We start from the raw sequence: 24,385 nt of genomic DNA on the forward strand, positions 1-24,385 counted from the left end.
AAAGAGAGATAACAGAAGTGATTGGAGGTATGAAAAGAGATTTAAAAGACTGTTTATAAAGGAGATAAATAAGAAATGTGATAGAGGTATAGACAGTAAACGGTAAGGAGAAGGCAAATTGGGCACTCCTATTTACCCCCTCACAATACGAACACAAGGGTGCATTCGATGAAACAGAAAGTCATCACATTTCCATAATGCATAATTAGCCTGTGGAAATCATTGCCACAGTATCATTAAGTTCAGCAGATTTAAAAACAAAGACTGGATGTTTATATGGATAATAAAAACATCCATAGGTATATTAGATAGGCTTATTTACAAAAAGGACTTGGAAAAAGGTATAAATCCTTGTGTCTCAGAGCATAAGCCAACCTCTAACTGAAGAAGGTTGGAAGAAACTTTCCTTTTGGGTGTGTTCTTCCCTGACTGCCTACTCTGGTACTGGCCAGAGACAAGAAACAGAACTAAATGGATCACTGATCTGATCCAGTCTGGTAATTCCTATGTTCCTAAGATCCCCAGCTGCATATAAAAGAGTGCTAAGGAACAGAAAATATGAATGCACACTGCATTCATCTCAAATGCACCTGTGCAATTATGTATCAAGTTACATTTTAATGGCAACTTTTAAAATATTTAAGCTGTTTGTCCTAACCTATTAATTATTATTATTTACAGTATATTCTTGACAGTCCTGTTATTCCTGTTAAAAGCACGAATAATTCCGTGGTACCCCATATAGCCATTGTTTCATTGAGAAATACACACACACTGTGCCTACTTGAGATATTTATAATGTTCATATCACCTTAGTATCTAAAGCTCTGATCCTACTGAGCACATAAGCAACTTTACTCACATAAGTAGACTATTTGAATTCACTGAGACCACCCAAGTGAATAAGGTTACTCACATGCATAAATCTATACTGGAATAAGGAATATATGGAGCTGGACAAATCATTTATTAAGTAAATTTAGCATTTTATCCTCTTCCACATTTGTCTATGAATGGGCTGAATTTTTTATCAATATATTCACTGTTTAGAATTGTTCAGTGAATGTTTATGTGAAAAAATTCCAGCCAATAAACTGTGCATAACTGTTCACTAGAAGGTTTGGGTTTTGTTGTTGTTGGGTTTTTTTGAGAATTCAATATGCATCATTTATAGACCTCTGTTATATCCCCCTTAGTCGTCTCTTTTCCAAAGTGAACAGTCCCAGTTCTTTTTAATTTCTCTTCATATGGAAGCTATTTCATACCCCTCATCATTTTTGTTGCCCTTGTCTGTACCTTTTCCAATTCTAATATTTCTTTCTTGAGATGGGGTGATCAGAACTGCACACTGTACTCCAGGTGGGCGCATACCATGGATTTATATAGTGGTATTATGATATTTACTCTATTATCTATCCCTTTCCTAATGGCTCCTAACATTGTTAGTTTTTTTGAACGTGACATTAGTTTTTTTTTTAAATACAGACCCAGCTCCTGGCATCAAGTGAGAATCTCAGCTTTCATTTTAAAAAAGTTTCTAGACCTCATGGCTGCAAATAAAAAATTTGAAAATGTGACCAGAGTGCACCAATAAAGCCAATAAAAAGAACCTCACATTTATAAATTTTTTTTTAAAAAACCCTCAGGATTTTTAAGCAAATATCATGATTTTTTGAGACCAGATCCATGATTTTTAAGTGCTTGGGAGTTGGCCATATTGTCCTTTGTATGATTAATATTTGAAAATATATATTCATTTGATTTAATATCTCTTAATAACTGCCAATTGGGAACTGGTTGCAATACAGTAGGCACCAAATGTCCCTTAAAATACAGCAAAGGTGGTCACCCTACATACAGTGGAGCAACTCCCTTTTCTTAGGGAAAGGAAGATAATTTCTGAGGAGTTGCACAGATGTCAGCAAAAGCAGAGCGTGAGCACTTATGGGCTCAACACAAACCACCACCAGGCCCCCAGTCGGGTTTAAGAACAAGATATTTTAGCTAGGGGTTGCCCCCTTCAGGCAGGGTACCACCTCCATGCAGCAGAGTTACTCAGCATGAGCTGATAGGTCACTGGTAACAAATCAAGCTGTAATCCCACTCAGGCCTACTTTTCCTCAGGGAGGCTATGGCAATAAGCAGTCTCTCAAGTTGTTCTAAGCCATAGCCAGGCCTCCTTCACAAGTGAGAGTTAGAAATATGGCCCCCTTCTCAGTCAGACCCAATGAAGCTGGACTCTCTCTTTATAAGCCATCCCTCCAAGCCTGATACCAACTGCAGGTTTAGCAGAGCCGGGCAGATTGAGCCTACATCAGCTCATTAACACTTTCCTGGACAGTGTGGAGTTTGCATACCCCATCATGCACCCTCCCCCTCAAGACAGTACCCAGGGTACTGTCAGCAGATGTCAACTTCCCCCCCTTTTCCCACACTGTGTTGTACTTTGAGTATGATTGGAGGGATAAGATAAGATATGAGATTCCATGTATGGATAGTCTCCGCAAAGATGATTAGGGTGCCCCTGAAAAGCAGATGGTGGATGAGAACAGAGTCTGGCCCAATGCTTTGGGCTGATCTTTCCCCAGGAGACAAACCCCTCTCTTCTTCCTGAGATCTTCTGGAGGATTTTGATGGTGGCAGATTCATGCCTCTGGTGCTGAGATGCCAGTCTCCCTGCTGGTCATCCCTTTCACTTGAGCTGGCCTCTTGGCCTCAAGCAGGCTCTCCCTAGCTTTGGTGGCTGTGACACTTCCCAGGAGTACCCAAGGTTGTGAGGCACCTTGCTACCTACCACCTGCCCTTACTGTGAGAAAGTCTTGTCTGTGCCTGCTACGGATTATCTCCCTGATTCCACCAGCCTCTGGCAACACAAGCACTATCTTCCAGGCCTCTGCAGGCCTCGCTCTCTCTGTACAGATTAGAGATAAGCATGCATCAACCTCCAAGTCCTCCGAGCATCCTCCGAGTACCCAGTCCCTGTTCCCCTGAACACTCACAGACCTTTCAGATTCACTACTCCTAAATGAATCTTACACACCAGTTTATCAGAGTCAGCTCAGAAACACCACTCTACTTAACACAAGTACTTATCTATCAAGTGAAAACAAGAATATGTTTATTATCAAAGAACAGATTCAAGTAATAGAAAGTAAGAATATTGGAAACAAATGTTTAAATATAAAACAAAATTATAACATGTTTCTAGATCCCGAACTTAACTCACAAGGCATTCCCCTATCTCTACAACAGTGGTTCTCAAACTAGGGCCGCCACTTGTTCAGGGAAAGCCCCTGGCAGGCTGGGCTGGGGCGGTTTGTTTACCTGCGGCATCCACAGGTTCGGCTGATCGTGGCTTCCACTGGCAGCAGTTTACTGCTCCAGGCCAATGAGGGCTGAAGGAAGGGCGGCCAGCACATCCCTCCGCCTGCACCGCTTCCTGTAGCCCCCATTGGCCTGGAGCAGCGAACCGCAGCCAGTGGGAGCCACGATCGGCCGAACCTGCGGACTCAGCAGATAAACAAACCGGCCCAGCCCAGCCTGCCAGGGGCTTTCCCTGAACAAGCGGCAGCCCTAGTTTGAGAACCACTGACCTACAAGATAGCTTACCCCAAGTCCTTGTCCCAGCATTTTCAACCAGATTCAGAACACAGAAATACATATAGATATTTCTAAGTATACAGACTCACTAAAACTTTTCATGGGAACTTGTGCCCTATTCCAATATCTCACTTGTTGTTTAACTAAAGATCCATGGACAGGCTTTTCCTGGGTAGATGCTTTAATAAAGTAGCCAGACTCTCTAGATATTATTGTACTCGTTTTAAAGATCAATTAGTGTATCATTTTGACAGCAGACATTGCACAATTCTATCATTTTATCTCAAATTTACTTTGAAGTATTAGCTGATTTATATCAGGAGATCTGCTTCTTCATTTTTTATTTCAGGATATTTTGTTTATAAATTTTCCTTTCGGTCCTTTCTGACACAGGGGTAACTAACTAACTCCCTTGCTACCAGCTCCATAAGTACTATTGCATCAGTTTGCAAGCTTGGATTCCAATCTTATTGTCAGAACAGTGTGATGAAAGAGCCTAACTATCTGATGCAAGAGCTTAGTCCTCTAGTGGCTGATCAAGTTGATTCACCATGTTTTAGTGCAAACCTGTTTGTAGCAGAGCATGCTGCAGTCTCTTCAGGATACACATTATTCTGAGTTTGGCACTAGTATTTTCATTGACCTGTTATAATCTTACCTTCCTTCTGCTGCATGGTACAGCAAAATAATGTGCTGGAAAAGCACATGTGTTGCATCCACAGGGTCTGCGTCCAGTGGCAATCACAGACTACACAGTGGATGCATTCAGTCCAAGATACCTTTCTGAATTTCTGGCTCCTTGCTACATGATGCTTCATGCTAACCTGCTATATGACATCTCGAGGGAATGGGGCTGCAGGAGGGATACTTTCTCTATCTTTGCCTCTGCAGCTAAAGGGCTGTGAAATCCCCTCCTTTTTGTCATGAGATGAGTCCTGCTTAAAAATGTCTTATTTCCAGCTCAGCACCCAGTTCTGGCCTGGTTTTATTCATTCATGATTTTATTGAATTTAACTGCTATTTTAATCATGATGATTAATGTCAATTAGTGCCAAATTCTACTCTCGGTTACACCTGTGCGGCCACATTGACTGTAATAGGATTGTACAGGTATAATGGGGAGCCCAGTTTGCACTTTAATCCATGTTTGTTTTCCAGGCAAGTATCTCTTTTATGGATAGATTTGCGCTGCTCACAGGGAACTAACTAGGTGGAACTGGAGAGGAGGGGTATGTCTACACTACGGGATTATTCTGATTTTGCATAAACTGGTTTTGTAAAACAGATTGTATAAAGTCGAGTGCATGCGGCCACACTAAGCACATTAATTCGGTGGTGTGCGTCCATGGTCCAAGGCTAGCGTCAATTTCTGGAGTGTTGCACGGTGGGTAGCTATCCCGTAGCTATCCCGTAGTTCCCGCAGTCTCCCTCCCCCATTAGAATTCTGGGTTGAGACCCCAAAGCATGATGGTGCAAAAACAGTGTCGCAGGTGATTCTGGGTAAATGTCGTCACTCATTCCTTCCTCCGGGAAAGCAACGGCAGACAATCATTTCGAGCCCTTTTTCCCTGGATTGCCCTGGGAGATGCCATAGCATGGCAACCATGGAGCCTGTTCAGCTTTTTTTTTACTGTCACTGTATGTCTACTGGATGTTGCTAACGAAGACGGTACTGCAGCGCAACACAGCAGCATTCATTTGCCTTTGCAAGACAGCGGAGACGGTTATCAGTTGTTCTGTACCGTCTGTCATGCCATTGTAAATTGGCGATGAGATGAAGGTTATCGGTCGTTCTGTACCGTCTGCTGCTGTCATGGGTGCCCCTGGCTGAGGTCGGTCGGGGGCGCAAAGACAAAAATGGGAATGACTCCCCGAGTCAATTCCTCCTTTATGGTATCTAAAAATAGAGTCAGTCCTGCCTAGAATATGGGGCAAGTGTACTACAGAACCAGTGTATCAGAGAACCAGAGAGCACAGCTGCTCCATGTCAGATCCCACAGAAATGGTAAGCTACATGCCATTCCAGGGGTGCCCCTGCAACAACCCCACCCGTTGCTTCCCTGCTCCCCCAACCCTCCTGGGCTACCGTTGCAGTGTCCCCCCATTTGTGTGATGAAGTAATAAAGAATGCAGGAATAAGAAACACTGACTTGTTAGTGAAATAAAATGAGGGGGAGGCAGCCTCCAGCTGCTATGATAGTCCAGGCAGAACATTAAATGGTGTAGGGGAGAGGAGCCCAGCATCCCACTGCTATGATAGTCCAGGCAGTACAGAATCTTTTCTTTACACATGAAAGGGAGGGGGCTGATGTAGCTCAGCCCCCAGTTGCTATGATGAAGACAGTTACCAGTCGTTCTGTACCATCAACAGGGAATGACCGGGAGTCATTCCTATTTTTACCCAAGCGCCCCTGGCCGACCTCACCTGAGGCCAGCCAGGAGCACTCACGGGCTGATGATGACAACGGATAGCAGTCATATTGTACCATCTGCCACGGGGGAAGAGAGGGGAGAGGATACTGCTGTTCACTGCAGCAGCATCGCGTCTACCAGCAGCATGCAGTAGACAAAGTGATATTGAAAAAAGTCAAGAAATGATTTTTTTTTCCCTTTTCTTTCACGGGAGGGAGGGGGTACATTGAAGAGCTATACCCTGAATCACCCGGACAATGTGTTTGACCCTACAGGCTTTGGGAGCTCAGCCAAGAATGCAAATACTTTTCGGAGACTGCTGGGGACTGTGGGATAGCTGGAGTCCTCAGTCCTCCCTCCCTCCCTCCATGAGCGTCCATTTGATTCTTTGGCTTTCCGTTACGCTTGTCACGCAGCACTGTGCTGTGGACTCTGTATCATAGCCTGGAGATTTTTTTCAAATGCTTTGGCATTTCATCTTCTGGAACGGAGCTCTGATAGAACAGATTTGTCTCCCCATACAGCGGTCAGATCCAGTATCTCCCGCATGGTCCATGCTGGAGCTCTTTTTGGATTTGGGACTGCATCACCACCCATGCTGATCAGAGCTCCACGCTGGGCAAACAGGAAATGAAATTCAAAAGTTCGCGGGGCTTTTCCTGTCTACCTGGCCACTGCATCCGAGTTCAGATTGCTGTCCAGAGTGGTCACAATGGTGCACTGTGGGATACCGCCCGGAGGCCAATACTGTCGATTTGAGGCCACACTAACCCTAATCCGATATGGTAATACCGATTTCAGCGCTACTCCTCTCGTCGGGGAGGAGTACAGAAACCAGTTTAAAAGAGCCCTTTGTATCGATATAAAGGGCCTTGTTGTGTGGACAGGTGCAGCGTTAAATCAGTTTAATGCTCCTAAAATCAGTTTAAACGCGTAGTGTAGACCAGGCCAAGGCTGCAGAATGGAAACAGTTATCAAGTGCCTGTCCAACCCTGAGCAAGTCCCTGTGTGTGCTGTGTAGGACAGAGCCATACTAAGGTGGTGAGGGAGCCATGCTAAAGGAGTGAGACTTATTCTCTGCTCTACAGCTCCCGTATCCATGGGATTTCAGCACATTTTCTCCGTGGAACCTAAGGCTGTGATGGAGTCCTTGGTCACCTCTCTCCAGGGTAGGGTGACCAGATGTCTCAATTTTATAGGGACAGTCCTGATTTTTGAGTCTTTTTCTTATATAGGCACCTATTACCCCCCACCATAGTGCCGATTTTTCACACTTGCTGTCTGGTCACCCTACCCCAGGGGCCACGTTATGCATCCTTCCCTCATGCAAGGAAGACATGAAAGAAATTCCAAGAGGTGAACCTCACATAATGTTCTATGGGCCTTTCCCCTACAGGAAGGGAAGACCATCCTCCAGATCAGGGCCGGCTGCAGGCCACAGCACGCCAAGCACGTGCTTGGGGTGGCACGCCGCGGGGGGCGCTCTGCCGTTTGCTGGGAGGGCGGCAGGCGGCTCCAGTGGACCTCCTGCAGATACGCCTGCGGCAGCTCCACCAGAGCCACGGGACTATCGGACCCTCCGCAGGAACACCTGCGGGAGGTCCACCGGAGCCACAGGACCAGTGGACCCTCTGCAGCCAAGTCTGTGGGAGATCCACTGGAGCTGTGGGACCAGCGAGCGGCAGAGCGCCCCCCGCAGCGTGCTGCTGTGCTTGGGGCGGCGAAATTGCTAGAGCAGGCCCTGCTCCAGATAAACAACATTACATTAGTAGATATTAATTAATCTTATTTATCATTTCAATACATGGATTTTGCTACCCAAATATATTGTCTTAAAAATTATTATTCTCACAAACGTCCAAGCACCGACCTCCCCTGTAACATCTCCCTTAACTGTCTCCTTTATTCCTTGTTTCTGCTTCATTCAAACAATGCATTTTAGGTTTTTCCTACTGGGAAGCAAACAGTTAAAATTCAATTTGAAATAATAGTTCCCAGAAGTTTCATTAACCTCTAGTAATTACTGCTCATGGGGGAAAAAAGCAATTCTTAAGTCCCCATAGTTTGCCTGTTAGTTCCTCTTTGAAACTGACATCATATTTACTGATATATTTTAAGTCAAGCATGAAAAATTAGTCAAATACCAATAACTTTGTTATCCAGAGTGCTGACAAAGGAAATAATGCAACAATTAAACACCATATTGGGTTCATTAAACAAATATAGCTGCCATTCTACTGGCAGCAGCATATTCATTAAAGCTGGGTCCAGAATCAAGCAAAGAGGGGTGGTAGAAGAGAGATGGGGTATAGAACTATTTTCAGGACACTCTGCAGCCTGGGAAAATCATAAAAGATTGAAATACTTTTTATTCAGGCTTTTACAGTAAGGCCATCTCCAAAAATGGACTACACAGAATTCCCTTCACATAATCAAATGCTTGGTCACAATTCAAAAAGTGAGTAGTATTTACAGGGAACAAATAAGCTTGATTCTGCAATGAGCTGAGCTCCTCCTCCAAGGTGCTCAGTGTCCTTCTCTCCTTCTGACATTCCTAGCGGTTCAAGGAGCTCAGCCCCTCACAGGATTGGCCTGTTAGTCCCCACTGAAGTCAGTGGGATAACTCACCTGCTTAAGTTGGACGTGATCTTAAGTATCTTACTAAAATGGGGTATAAATGCAACATGCCCTCATAATTCCTCATATTTATTCTGGAGATCAGAAATACCTGTTTCTGTCAAGTGAGTGTTATGCAGCATTACAACTGTGATTTATTTTTTTAAGTAGATTTCTGAGGTCCTCAGTGAAGTATTTGTTGGCCTACCCGGCAATAACTGTCTGGCTGTTTGAACAGGTTGTTTGATCATTTCAGAGATTTTCCATTTTTTCCCCTTGAAGTAAGTGGCATTCATTATAGAAGATGTCAAGTGAAGTATATCCTCTGTCTGACTCCACAAATAGGTGTCTCAGAATGACTGGATACTTCTGGGTAATCTATTTTTGCAAGCAATGGAAAACCTCTTAGAGTCCTAGCCTACAGACCTCACACAGATAAATATCTAATTGGCTTTAAAGGAAAGGGAATTAAAACCAATAGTAAAAGGTTCTATAGCCATATAAATAAGAAGAAAACAAAGAAAGAAGAAGTGGGAGCGCTAAACACTGAGGATGGAATGGAGGTTAAGGATAACCTAGGCATGGCCCAATATCTAAATAAGTACTTTGCCTCAGTCTTTAATAAGGCTAATGAGGAGCTTAGGGATAATGGAAGGATGACAAACGGGAATGAGGATATGGAGGTGGATATTACCATATCTGAGGTAGAAGCCAAACTTGAACAGCTTAATGGGACAAAATCGGAGGGCCTAGATAATCTTCATCCAAGAATATTAAAGGAACTGGAGCATGAAATTGCAAGCCCATTAGCAAGAATTTTTAATGAATCGGTAAACTCAGGGCTTGTACCGTACGACTGGAGAATTGCTAACATAGTTCCTATCTTTAAGAAAAGGGAAAAAAGTGATCCGAGTAACTATAGGCCTGTTAGTTTGACATCTATAGTATTTAAGGTCTTGGAAAAAATTTTGAAGGAGAAAGTAATTAAGGACATTGAGGTCAATGGTAATTGGGACAAGTTACAACATGGTTTTACTAAAGGTAGATCGTGCCAAACCAACCTGATCTCCTTCTTTGAGAAGGTGACAGATTATTTAGACAAAGGAAATGCAATGGATCTAATTTATCTTGATTTCAGTATGGCATTTGACATGGTTCCACATGGGGAATTATTAGTTAAATTGAAAAAGATGGGGATCAATATGAAAATTGAAAGGTGGATAAGGAACTGGTTAAAGGGGAGACTCCAACGGGTCATACTGAAGGATGAACTGTCAGGCTGGAAGCAGGTTACTAGCGGAGTTCCTCAAGGATCAGTTTTGGGACCAATCTTATTTAGCCTTTTTATTACTGACCTTGGCACAAAAAGCGGGAATGTGCTAATAAAGTTTGCAGATGACACAAAGCTGGGGGGTATTGCTAACACAGAGAAGGACCGGGATATCATACAGGAAGATCTGGATGACCTTGTAAACTGGAGTAATAGTAATAGGATGAAATTTAATAGTGAAAAGTGCAAGGTCATGAACTTAGGGATTAATAATAAGAATTTTAGATATACATTGGGGACACATCAGTTGGCAGCAACAGAGGAGGAGAAGGACCTTGGAGTATTGGTTGATCACAGGATGACTATGAGCCACCAATGTGATATGGCCGTTAAAAAAGCTAATGCAGTTTTAGGATGCATCAGGTGAGTTATTTCCAGCAAAGATAAGGAGGTGTTAGTACCATTATATAAGGCACTGGTGAGACCTCATCTGGAATACTGTGTGCAGTTCTGGTCTCCCATGTTTAAGAAGGATGAATTCAAACTGGAACAGGTTCAGAGACAGGCTACTAGGATGATCCGAGGAATGGAAAACCTGCCTTATGAAAGGAGACTCAAAGAGCTTGGCTTGTTTAGCCTAGCCAAAAGAAGGCTGAGGGGGGATATGCTTGCTCTTTATAAATATATCAGAGGGATTAATATTAGAGAGGGAGAGGAATTATTTAAGCTTAGTATCAATGTAGACACAAGAACAAATGGGTATAAACTGGACACTAGAAAGTTTAGACTTGAAATTAGATGAAGGTTTCTAACCATTAGAGGAGTGAAGTTCTGAAACAGTCTTCCAAGGGGAGTAGTGGGGGCAAAGGACATATCTGGCTTTAAGACTAAGCTTGATAAGTTTATGGAAGGGATGGTATGATGGGATAGCTTAATTTTGGCAATTGATCTTTGATTATCAGCAGATAAGTATGCCCAGTGGTCTGTGATGGGATGTTGGATGGGATGGGATCTGAGTTACTGCAGAGAATTCTTTCCTGAGTGCTGGCTGGTGAGTCTTGCCCACATGCTCAGGGTTTAGCTGATCGCCATATTTGGGGCCGGGAAGGAATTTTCCTCCGGGGCAGATTGGCAGAGGCCCTGGAGGTTTTTCGCCTTCCTCTGCAGCGTGGGGCCTGGGTCACTTGCTGGTGGATTCTCTGCAGCTTGAGGTCTTCAAACCACAATTTGAAGACTTCAATAACTTGGACATAGGTTAGGGGTTTGTTATAGAAGTGGATGGGTGGAGTTCTGTGGCCTGCTTTGTGCAGGAGGTCAGACTAGATGATAATGTTGGTCCCTTCTGGCCCTAAAGTCTATGAGTCTATGAGATATTGTGCCTGAGTAAGGACACCAGAAGTGAGCTCTTTCCATGGATGTTTTCAAGCCAGATACTTCCATTGCTGGCCTGGGAAATCCTGCCAAGAATCCAGCTCCTGACACCAAGAAATTTATTATTGTCATATCATATGATGTGGGGATCACATGAGACAAAGTAACCTCCCTCCTGCCCACCCTTCCCTGCACACTCACAGCATCTGATGCTAATTTAAAGAAAGAAAGCTCTGCTACACACTGTTTGGCACAATTTTAATATCAATGGAACTGGGATAAATATTCAACTAGTATAAAAATGCATGAGTTGGAATTTAAAAAGCAGTGGTTCAGTAAGCAGGCCCAACAGGGCAGCATCAGCTCTGTGCACTGTGATTCAGGAGGGCCAGGCTCTGGGGAGGGGTTGAGATTTCTACTCCTAAACAGGTGGGTGCTGAACATGTCATGCCTGAGAGGGAGCAATTAAAGTTGTACACATATACTAGCAATAATACTTACTGGTGTTCATCTTTGAAAAGCTTTACAAACATTGACTAAGACTGTTCTGCTCCCTTTTGCTGTGAGAAGTGAATGGGAGTAAATAAAAATCAAATAAGGCAGGAAAGCAGCAGTGAAGCAGAGCAGAGACAATGCAGCATACTTCTCCACTGAAATCACTTCTGGGATTACTTTGGCAGATTCAGGGCCAGGGGAGCAGCTGGGAGTGAGAGAGGTCTTTGGGTAAGGGAACAGCCACATTCCTCAGCATGCTTCGCTGGCACCCAAGGGATACAAATTATCCTAGTACCATTTACTTCTACTCCCCAGTGACAAGGGGTCAGTTGTTTGCTAGAAAATTAAATGTTAAGAAACTGTAAATGAACATGTCTCTGGAAACAGCACAGTTCATATTATTCAGTTGTCCTGCATCCTACTGCTCTCCAGCTGTGAGATCCTAGTTATCCCCACAGTCTAAATCTCTAATTCATAAATATACACAGAGACAAATTCATCCCTGGGAGAACTCCACTCAGTTCAATAAACCTCACGGTATAGCACACCAGGTTCCCCAGTGCACGAGGAGTTCTCAGGTGGTGTAGAGCTAATACAGTTACTCTGGATCACCACGTTTTGGACCCTCCAGTGCAGTGGGTGTGCCCTGGGGGAAAGGAGGATTGGCCGGAGTTCAGAGGGGTAGTGACTACGTCTGACTGTCAGAACATCCCTTGGGGCCATAAGCCAAGCAACGTGATGGGCCATGAAAAAGGCTAATGTGATACTAGAATTTATCAGGCAAGGTATTTGTGTTAGAGACAGGAAAGTATGGTTGTCAGAGAGGTACAGAAGTCTTCAAGGCATCAGCAGATTGAAGAAGAAGGGGTCACATAATAAGAGACAAAAGCAAGTAATTAGAGAGGTGATGAGTTGCAAAGGGTGTTGAATGTGATGACCGGAAGCTTAAAGTCTTTGTGGAGGACAACAGGAAACAAGTGAATAGATTCACAGGGAGGGGAGGGTGTGATGTGACCTGAAACCCAGGCAAGAAAGGTGACCCTAGTAGTTGTATTTTTGAATAGATTGCAGATGGCCAACATGGATGTAGGGGAGGCCACATACAAGGCAATTGCAGTAATTAAGACAGGAGATGATGAGGGCCTGTGTGAGAGTTTTAGTTTGGACATAAAGAAAAGGACAGCACTTTGAGACATTATGAAGGAAGAAACTGCGAGATTTGGACACAGCATGGACGTACGGGGCAAGGGAAAGAAAGGAGCCAGAGATGATTGAGGTGAGAGGATGGTGGGGTTGTTAATGACAGAAAATATGAAGAGTGGAGAGGGCCTGAGAGGAAAGATAAAGAGTTCAGATTTGGCCATGTTACATTTAAGTTCATGGCAAAACATAAAATAAATAAACAGATATGGGATTGCCTGGAGGCAGATGGATTGGGAGTGGGCAGGTAGATTTGGAAGCCATCGGAATGAAGATGGGAATTGAAGCCCTATCAGCAGATGAGGCAGGCAAGTTGAAATTATGGAGTCTAAAGTTAAAAGAGCTCCTTGTAATTGAATCATTAGAATATTGCAGGTATAGAATGTTAAATTAATTGGGAGGGTATAGTACTCTAAATCAGCATTTATGGCCAGTAGAATTTCATTGGGATTGCAGTATATATTCTGCCTGTTGAGAGGTGTTTGAAGTACCTCTCTGGTTTAAATAATGAGATAAGAACCTTTCTGCACTCTAAGCCCTGAACAGGACTCTGGAAGCAGGTGGAGTTCCCAATGTGCTCCTAACAGAATGGACACAGTATATGTCACTCAAATATACACTCTATCTGGGGTTTGGCTTTGCTGGTCACTCAGATAATAATAATCAAATATAACCCTCCAGCTTTCCTGTACCCAGCATAAATCTGCCATAATTACTCTACATTTTTTGTCTATCTAGTTATCTATATGCCCCCATACACACACCAAAAATATACCTTGCCTAAAGGCCTTTGCTTTGGCATTGTGTAGGGGAACAGAGTTCACCCCTTGATACCTAAATGAGTGCTATAATAGAGTGGCCTTTAAGTAGGTGACAACTACTAGATGCAATAGAGTTCAAGCACATTAGAAAAGATAGATTACAAGGTTTGCAAATTACTGAACTTAAAAGATGACATAAAATAGGATGAATAAACCCTACCACCCTAAAGGATCCCCAATTCTGCTCCAAAGGAGAGTCTAATGGCTTTGTATTGTTGCTACTTGTATACACTGTCCCCCTACTCTCCAAAGCAGTGACCAAGAAGTGATTTATGGTGAGTGCAACTTCCAGAAGAATCTCATTTAACGCAGCAAGATGCAAGTTGCCTGGCAGCAGCAGGAGTGTTAATGTCGAGACCAGGGCCAGCACTACCATTTAGGCAGCCTAGGCAATCGCCTAGGGCACCAGAATAATTGGTGGGCGGCATTTTGCCGGAGGGGGCGGAAGGTGGCTCCAGTGGAGCTGCCGCAGTGGTGCCTGCGGAGGGTCCGTTGGTCCGCGGCTCCGGTGGAGCTACCGCAGTCGTGCCTGCGGACGGTCGGCTCCTCGTGGGGCTCCAGTGGACCTCCCGCAGGCACAACTGCGGCAGCTCCACCGGAGCCGCGGGACCAGCATGCGGGGCAGCGAAACTGCTGTCCACCTAGGGCGCTCAAACCCCTAGCGCTGGTCCTGGTCGAAACTGCTCTTCCTCAAAGAGACAAACGCATAGTGGGCGCCTGCTGCTCTGCATTGGTCACTGCACGTTGCTTCTTCCAAAAATAAGCATTTTTAGGAGATCAAAACTTAAATTATTGTTTGCACAATAGCAAGTTACTTGAAAAATACTTGTTCACTTTGAAAGGTTGCACCTGGAACTGAAACAGTAATATGTAGCTGTAATATTCTCTTTCCTTTGGGGATAGTATGTTCTCACTTCACCCCTCTCTCCCCTCTACCCCACACCTTTGTTTTTCCATTTTCAAGAAAACACAAAACAAACCAGTAGGAACCTCAGTTTGAGCATGTACAAGGAACACTACAAGCAGAGCGAATTGTAACTCTTTGGGGAGTGGGAGTTGACTTTTTGTTCTGTGTCTGCACTGCCCTGACTGCAGTGGGGTCCTGGACCATGACTGGGGTTCCTAGGCATTTCCACAAATACTAATAGCAGTACAACATGTAAAGAGAGCTCCATAAATTACATATGCAACATAGAGTCAAAGGGTCTGATTCTCGTTTATAATAACTCTAGCAATGTAAAAGGAGGATAAGTTCCCAGGTGTACTTTAGATCAAAATAAAGGATTTATACATGTCATGTCTCATTATTTTTGTTGTCTCATTCTGATTAAATTCCAGGAACAGCTGTTTTTCCTTGATTTTGTTTATAGTGTGCCCTACATCAGCTTGTTCAGTTATGTCTGAGATTCTCTGTTTCCAGTATAAAGCCAGACCCTGATGCTGCAAGGTGCTGAGAACTCCCAGGTGAAACTAAAGTCAGCAGGAATTGTAAGCAATCAGCATTCACAAGATCCAGAATCCATTCCATCACTGATCTCTTTCATGGAGATTTCTGAATGCTCTTTCATCTGTGCACCTAGAAAAAGGAATCAAGGTGCTCTCCAGTGACTCCGGACTCCATCATGCCTTACTTTGACATAGAATAGTTGTGGATTGTTGTGGGGGTAAAGGCCTGTTTATCTGAATCTTGTGTGAGTACCTACTCCAAAAGCCCCAATAATTTAGAAAATCGCCCATTTAGTTTTTTGATCCTTCCAGTTCCAGGCAGTTAGCCAAATAACTATTACACTGATTTTGGACATCCAACTGCCTAAAATCCTTCCACTCGTTAAGAAAATCAGTTTTATGCTGTAGTAAATGGTGGTTCTCTCCAGTGCTGTCTAGCCACAGGGTTATTTTAACTGTTAATATTACAAGGGTCAGAATCAGGTCAGCTTGTACTAGGAGTGCTTTAGGAACTGTTGTCTTGCAGGCCAGGCCAGGGTCATCCTCTGCAGCTCTGTAGTCAGTGAAGCTTAGAGTGTTCTGTAAGCAAAGCAAAACTCATTAAAAATAAAGGGGAGGCAAGTTGGAAGAATGTAGCCAATTCCAGTACAACAGAAGTTTCATCCTGGCTTCAAGCCCAATAACAGTCAGGGTGGTGAGGTTACAGAGTGGAGCGGACAGAGGTGGGATAGGGAAGTGGGGGGCTTGTTAGACAAAACATAACAAACAGAAACATTTATTTTGGTCTATTTTGTGCCCATATTTCCTCTAAAAAATACACTTATTTGCAAGCTACGTCTTTCTGCTGTTTGGCACGCTCTCCTTTTCCAGTAGAAGGAGTCAGATATCTTGCCTGAAGAGCTGACCCTTCAAGGTTCTGAGTGAGAACAGAGCCCAATATTCTGGTTACAGAGCTTCTCCTCCAAAACAATCAGCTTCATGGAAAATATTGCACCAAATTCTAGTCCAGTTAGACCTGTGGCAACCCCACTGTATTTCTCTTCCTGCCTCAGGCCCTTAAATCTGCAATGTAATTTCTAACCAACCTCCCTAGGTGAAACCCGTAAGGGGGAGAAGGGAGACAAGTCCAGATCTCATATTTTCACTCCTGGCTGTGCCACTGTCATATTCAACTTCACACTCATGCCTATCAACTGTACAGCAACAGATAGAAGGAAATGCATTTGCGGACATGAAACAATTACAAGAGATGTAAATATATGGCCCCACCAAATGACTGGAAAGTATGTTGTGGCTATTTTAGTATCTTTATTGTTTTAGTATTTTGCTAGCTGTTTTTCAATAAGAATGCTGGAAATATTTAGTACTAGATCCTGGCCCCTAGTCCTGCTTCTTTGCACTGCTATAAAACCAGCAGATCCAGCATCCTGAAGATTCTTCCTGTGCGGGAAAATTCTTGGTCCATGACAAGCATCTGTAATAGCTCCTATGTCCTCCACTTTCCCCCAGCATAGAATGTGTGACAAGGAGCAAAGTAGCACGATTAGGGCAACTCTATAAAATCCCTGGAATGGCCATCAGGGCCTATTGACCGCCACACACAAAGTAAGGCAACCAGAGGCAGCTCTGCTTGACACCCAGCTAGCTAGCTCCGCAATCAGGGAGAGGAGTGCAAGTGTGGCTTAAAGTCATCTTAAAGTCACTATGAAGTAGGCCTTGGATTCTTTTTGTTAAGTGCCACATACTAAAAGGCCTTATCTATATGATCACAAAAGAAGAAATGACTAAAAGATATTCTGGTACAATTTACCAAATAAAAAAATACTTTGTGTTACCAGAGCAGATGTTTTCACCTTCTGTGAGAACACAGACATTTTTATTTCATTTAGGAGGAAAAAATTACTTGTTGAGTTCTGTAATACGATATTCTGAATACATACAACTTATATAAAGTTTGATCAGACATAGATCAATGTCAGCTCTGTCAGGTTCCTTTGAGGGTTTCACTTTCACTCCTAACTAACCAGGGGTTTTTTGGTTGAGTTTTTTGTTTTGTTTCTTTTTTAAATTCTAGATGTCTTGAAACAGTTCCACATTCATTATACAGTTCATGGATCATCTTGTTGAAGAAAAAGATTAAACCATTGCCAATAGCAACAAAAGTCTCAAAATGCCCTACAAATGTCCAGTTTGTTTTAAGTTCTATAAAGGTTCAGGGTAGTGTAACAGTGTTAAGATGTAGTAAAATTGGCTGAATATTGTTATATATTTTAGAAGACTGAATATTTTTTTTAAAATGTAGACCAGATTGTCAATGACATCAGTCACAACTACATCTGGTGTAACTGGAAGAGGAAGGGGAAGTGCAGGGGAAGAACAAAGATGGCAATAATGCCATCTTTATGTTCTCAGTGATACTGAGGCTAGCTGGGTGCCAGTTCAGACCCACGTCCAACTTAGAGCAGCCTTATGTGGCTACAACAGCTCTCAACAGGCCATTTTAACTGTCAGGGATAGCCAGAGTGCATCAGTGGTCAAGCCATGCCTCCTTTCTCATGACCACACTCTCAATACCTCTTATGGCAAGGCCAGCTGGGGCTTTTCCTATATTGGGGGAAATCACCATATAGCTGGCTAAGGTGACATTCTGGAGCACCACAAAGGAGGAATGGGGCCAAGATCTGGCCTACTGTGTGTATACTCTATATATTCATCTCCACAGAAATACACATATAAAGATAAATATATATATTATATAAACCTATAATATAGACAGACCAGTAGTGACCCCTATATTTGAGACTGCCTAACGCTCTCCTAGCTATCATGTTAAGCAAGTGCATGAAGTTAAATACTTGCATAAGGGATTGGAAGTTCATGGATTATATTGACTAGTTACTTGTTTTCATTCCAGCAATGTCATTCCACTGTATAGAATGAGAATGATTCTTTTCTCCCATATGCTGGTGTATATTATAGGTAACTGCACAGAAGTCAGTTCATTAACACTGATACAAAAGCAGTGTAAGTGAGAGAAGAATCATGCCTAGTAATTGAAAATATATTTGTACAATAAAACATGTTTAATTTTGAACAATATCAAATGTTAGCAAATAATTCTCTTTCAATATGATCATCAGATAAGGAATTTGATAATAGTCTATACAAACTTCTTAATTATAAACTCTTTGAGGCAGGGACTGTGTCTTCCTATACATCTGTGCACCAACTAACACATTTTGGGCACTACTGCAGCATAATTAATAAAATAGTATTGGGGGAAATATGAAAGATTATCATTGGTTATTTATTATTTCTTGTGTGGACATGATTTTTTTCCACGTGTGCATTTAAAAAACTCCTTATAATACCGGTTCTGTAAACATAAAGCTGAAAGCTGATTAACCGTACAGTATTACAACCTAGTCCCACAATCAGTTCTGCATGAGTGGAGATATTTGCCTTCATAAGATTCACTTTAGAATCAGGGCCTTTGTACCTACTACTTAAATCTCTTCTATTTAAGTTTAATAACATTTCATGACAAGGATGCATTTTGTAATATTCTGCCCTAGAGCATAAGAACTCTTCTGAAACAATTACTTTGGTCTTTTAAATAAAATCATGCCCTTAAAATCATCATCATATTACAAAAGTAAAATTAGGGCATTACCAAAATGGTAAACAATTTATCACATTTTTTTAAAATTATTTTTGTAATAGAGTTCAGCTGAACAGAATCTTGATTTAACTGCATGGTTATTTTCTTCAGCGAAAGAGCAGCAAATCTTGATTAGCTAATCTCATACTGAAGGGGAACTGTAATATCCTTGACTGATTAAGGAATTCATAAGAGAAAATTCAGTTACTCTGCTTTACAAGCAAATATTTTCCAGTTACATTGAAACTATTTAAAATTACCTAGAAACACCACCAGAGGGCAATGAAATAAGGTTGATTTACAAAACTTCCTATAACATGATCAAGTTTACTTGAGGAGAAAAAAATCTTGCCTATTTAAAAATACTTTTTCTTCAAGAATATCCAACATGCTATGACCAAAGAGGACAAGAAATAAGCTTGACAGGGCATTTTAGAAGGTGATTATACAACACACAAAAGTAAAATACAAAGGACTGAGAGGAATATTTTAAAATGACAATCATGGCTCTCCTTACCCCTTTTGCTTTCAGATAAGTTTCTTCCTGTTTATATATTTCTTTTATTTCTGTTATGGCTCTTTTGTGTATTTTAAATATGCACTCCCTTCAGTGTGCTTAACTTTCCACAGGGTCTGTGACGATATTTAGAGAGCTCAATGACTGCCCCCTCCCCAGGCGATGCTCCCACTAGACATAAGATATGCTTTTTCAGGGCCAAATCTGCCCTCAGTTATAAAACAAGAGTACCTCTATTGATCTCAGTGGATTTACTCTGGATTGACACCAGTGTAACTGATGGAAAAATGTAATATTTAATTTCTAACTTTTATTGATCTGCAACAATCAAACACAGAAGCACTTGATGCCTTTGCTGCCTCTGTAAAGATACTTATACCCAGAGATAATCTCAACCAATGTGCACCTAAACACTATCTTGCAGAACAAATCTGGGAGCAATATGTTGATTGCAAAGATGACTGTTCAGTTCGGAGCAGGGAAATTGATGCTGTGTATGGAAAGAAAAGGATGGAATAGAAATGGGAAACTTGGGGCCTAAAAAAGTGCAGTGAATTTTTTGGATTTTGTTTATTTTTACAAAAAAATAGAAAAATATGCATTGGCCATTGCTGCTGTTTTAAATCATCACTTTATTTCTCTTGTAAGCAGTGACTAGTTTGATTTCCATTTTAGGCCCTAGAAAGACTGAGGGCTTATCTACACAGTGGGGTAATGTATTCTACTGGGGTGTGATTCTAAAGCAAGCTAACATATTGTGCATTAATTAGTCTGTGCAGACCTTGCTGGTGGGCACTAAGTATTCTCTAGTGTGCTTTAATTAAGTACTGTTTCAAACAGCGCTATGTATTAGGATGTCAGCAAGGTCTACATGGACCAATTAATGTACAACATGGTTAGCGCATTTTAGAAATAACTCCCCAGTAGAGTACATCACCTCACTGTGAAGATAAGCCCTGAGACTGCATTATCAAGAAATGCCATTTAGAGAGGGCTGAAAAGATGGCACTCAGATTCTTCCTTAAAAAGAATGCCGGGGTTATAGGAAGGTGCCCGTCACCTTAATCAAGAAAGCAGGATGGGCTGCAAAACTAGTATTTACATCGATTTGATATTTGTCATGCAGCTCAACTGGGGCCAGAAATTCACTTAAGCCTCATCACTCTGATAGGCCCAGGCTACAGTATCAAGTTCTAGATCCACACTTCAAAATCTCCAAAATTTGGGAGTGTTTGGAGCCCATAGGATCTGATTCAGCTCTTACTTACACCAGTTTAATAGAAGTATAATTTATCTTCAGTAGAGTTACTCCTGATTTACACTAGTGTAAATGAGGAGAATTAGGCCCAAGGATTTAGTTGAAGTTTATGTGAGACATGAGAGTTGTATTAAGGGAATGATGTTGGAGGGGGGCAATGTGAGACATAGATAAGATATTCCTATCAGAATGGAATACATTCTCTATTCATGGATATGCAGGGTTCCCAATGCCTGATTTAATCAACTAAATTTTATAAACATCAGATATAATGACTGCTTATTCTGTGCAGATATGTAGTATCTGTATTAGTACAAATATATGTATGAGTATTATAAAATGGCTTGTCAACCAAGGAGAAAGAGAGAAAAATAATCATTGCAGGCTTTGCACAGCAGAAATAACGCAGACTGAGGTCATCAGTGAGAATCAAAAGAGAAATATCTCAGAATACATTAGAACTGCAGTAATGTAATAATGCGGGCTGTCGATTAATTGCAGTTAACTCAAAAATTTAATCATGATTAATCACACTGTTAAACAATAGAATACCGACTGAAATTTATTAAATATTTTGGGGTGTTTTACTACATTTTCAAATATATCAATTTCAATTACAACACAGAATACAAAGTGTAGAGTTCTCACTTTATATTATTTTTTATTACAAATATTCGCACTGTAAAAATGATAAAAGAAATAGGTGAATTGAAAAATACTCATACAAGTACTGTAGTGCAATCTCTTTATCATGAAATTTGAACTTGCAAATGTAGAATTATGTACAAAAATAAAAGAATGTAAAACTTTAGAGCCTAAGTCCAATCAGTCATACTTCTTGTTCAGCCAATCATTCAGGCAAACAAGATTTTTTACATTTTCGGAAGATAATGATGCCTGCTTCTTGTTTACAATGTTATCTGAAAGTGAGAACAGGCATTTGCATGACACTGTTGTAGCCGGCATCACAACATATTTATATGCCAGATGCACTAAAGATTTATATGTCCCTTCATGCTTCAACCACTATTCCAGAGGACATGCGTCTATGCTGATGACAGGTTCTGCTCAGTAACAATCCAATGCAGTGTGGATTTTCATCATCTGAGTCAGATGCCACCAACAGAAGGTTGATTTTCTTTTTTGGTGATTTGGGTTCTGCAGTTTATGCATCAGTGTGTTGCTCTTTTAAGACTTCTGAAAGCATGCTCTACACTTCATCCCTCTCAGATTTTGAAAGGCACTTCAAATTCTTAAAGCTTGGGTGGAGTGCTGTAGCTATCTTTAGAAATCTCACATTGGTACCTTCTTTGCATTTTGTCAGATTTGCAGTGAAAGTGTTCTTAAAATGAGCAACATGTGCTAGGTCATCATCTGAGACTACTATAACATGAAATATATGGCAGAATTGCTGGTAAAACAGAGCAGGAGACATACCATTCTTCCCCAAGGAGTTCAATCACAAATAATGTTTTCATGTGATGCTTTCATTTTGCTATCAATAATGGAGGCTGCATTGTACTCAAATCATAGCCTGTGGAGCACAATTTGCTCTCATTTACACTGACTTAAACAAAAGTAGAATTTAGCCCTGTGTTCAGAACCAGAAGTTTAGTGTTCTGCAAACCCTACTGAGGTTATCATTTACAAAAAGAACAGGAGTACTTGTGGCACTTTAGAGACTAACAAATTTATTTGAGCATGAGCTTTCGTGGGCTACAGCCCACTAGTCTCTAAGGTGCCATAAGTACTCCTGTTCTTTTTGCGGATACAGACTAACACGGCTGCTACTCTGAAACTTATCATTTACAGTAATTACATGCTTGCAATTCTTCATTTGTATAGCGTGTGTGCAATATTATGGGGACAGCTGCACTCAGGAGCGTTAATCACCTGGGAAGGACACTACACTAAATTCCACACCATCTATAGAAGCCCAAAAGCAGACACACTGTGAGATGTACTGAGTTGACTCAGCACAACTGTGAGCCTAAAACCTCACCGCCTCACACCAGCCATCACATCGACTGTGTAAGTTGTACCGGCAGGCCCTGCACCCCTGTTAAAGCAAGGATTGTGGCACTGCATCCTCACTCTGGTGGACTTTCCATCACTGGAGGTCAAAGCCTGGATACCACTGGCAAAACTTGCTGTGACTCAGTGATGAATTTGGTCTATATTCTTTATGCCACTTTTCTCTTGCATCTGTTTTCAATTCAGAAGAATAAAATGCAATGGAAGTAGGCATGTAGAGATACCCACTAAAGACAGAACTTGCCTAAATACTAAAACAAATAATGCCAACAGTCAAAATAGAGCTGAGGCACCCTCAGGTAGAGAGGTTAGTGAGTGGCCTTTCACACCTCCAAAGCATTTCCTTACTTTTAGTTATCTAGTACCATCTGATGATGGTCTTCCTGCTGGTGAAATGGATTTGTCTTTTCAATGTTAAAATACAAGTTCTTCAAATAAATATCCTATCCATAATAGCTATGCAAAATGCTTCATGATAATACAATGACTGTAAGATGAAAAATGTCTTATGCTGTTATTAAACCTTAGTGTATACTGAAGGCCCAAAATGCATTGGTTACACTTTAGTTTCTTTCAAAATAGAAAGCTGGCAATACTGTCTAGCCTCTTGGGTGCACTGTTGAACAGTTTAAACAGAGCGGTAGTCCTCTCATGGTGTACACACACACATCCTTCAAATGTTGTTGATTTAGGGTTCCCCAAATCTGACAGAGACCCAGTTTTTAAAGTCTCTTTTGGAAGAACAAGCGATAATATTAAAGATCCTATAAGAAGTAATAGTTTTTAGAAACATTGCCTTCATGGAAAGGTATGGATAAATAAAGATATGCATTGTAGGCAATTCATTATCAGAAAGAATCTCGATATTTAGAACAGATGATGATTTAGGGCCCAATTTTGCCATCCTTAATCATGCTGAGTAGTGTGTGACTATGCTTCACTTGAATAGACAACTTGCTGAGCAAGTTATTAAATGTAAGATGGGTGACAGAATTGAATACCCATAACTACAATTATTTATAAAAATGACACAGGAGTCAAAATTTAAAAATTTTTACCAGTTTGAGCAGATGTTTTTAATTCTTATAATGCTGCTGGAACTGGTAACATCTTACATCATAGAAAAAGAGAAGAAAAAATTTAATTGTGCCCATTCTAAAATCATAATTTTACATAGCACTTTACAAAAGTACAGTTTATATTTCCTGCCCCAAGAAGCTTATGACATATGTACCCGTAATGAAAAAATCTCTAGCAAATTAAGCAACTGATGTCCACAAGGGAATGAGGTATTTATATTGGTCCATCGGACACACATGCCTAACTGCATTCCCATTGCAGTCAATATGAAAACTCTGGTGCTTTAGAGTTAGGTTTTTGTTTAAGCACCTTGCAGAACCAAGGCTTAAAATCACAATAATAATCCAGAAACACAAAAGGAAAGACCTCAATAACACAAATACTTAGCACACAAAATCTCAGGTTGTTTTTCATCCAGAATCCTCCTACTCAGAAAGAAACTGAGTCTCATTTTTCTATGAACTATCTAGTTTCTGAATTACTTGTCATCATTAAATTCCTAATTTTGTGTTTATTCTTTCGGAGGAGCCTTCTTAGTAAATGTCCCTTTAAATTGAGAAGAGACAATCACCTGCAACCCTAAGGGGGTTTGTTTTTCTTTGAG

This window comes from Gopherus flavomarginatus, chromosome 3, assembly GCF_025201925.1.
Source record: "Gopherus flavomarginatus isolate rGopFla2 chromosome 3, rGopFla2.mat.asm, whole genome shotgun sequence".
NCBI lineage: Eukaryota > Metazoa > Chordata > Testudines > Testudinidae > Gopherus > Gopherus flavomarginatus.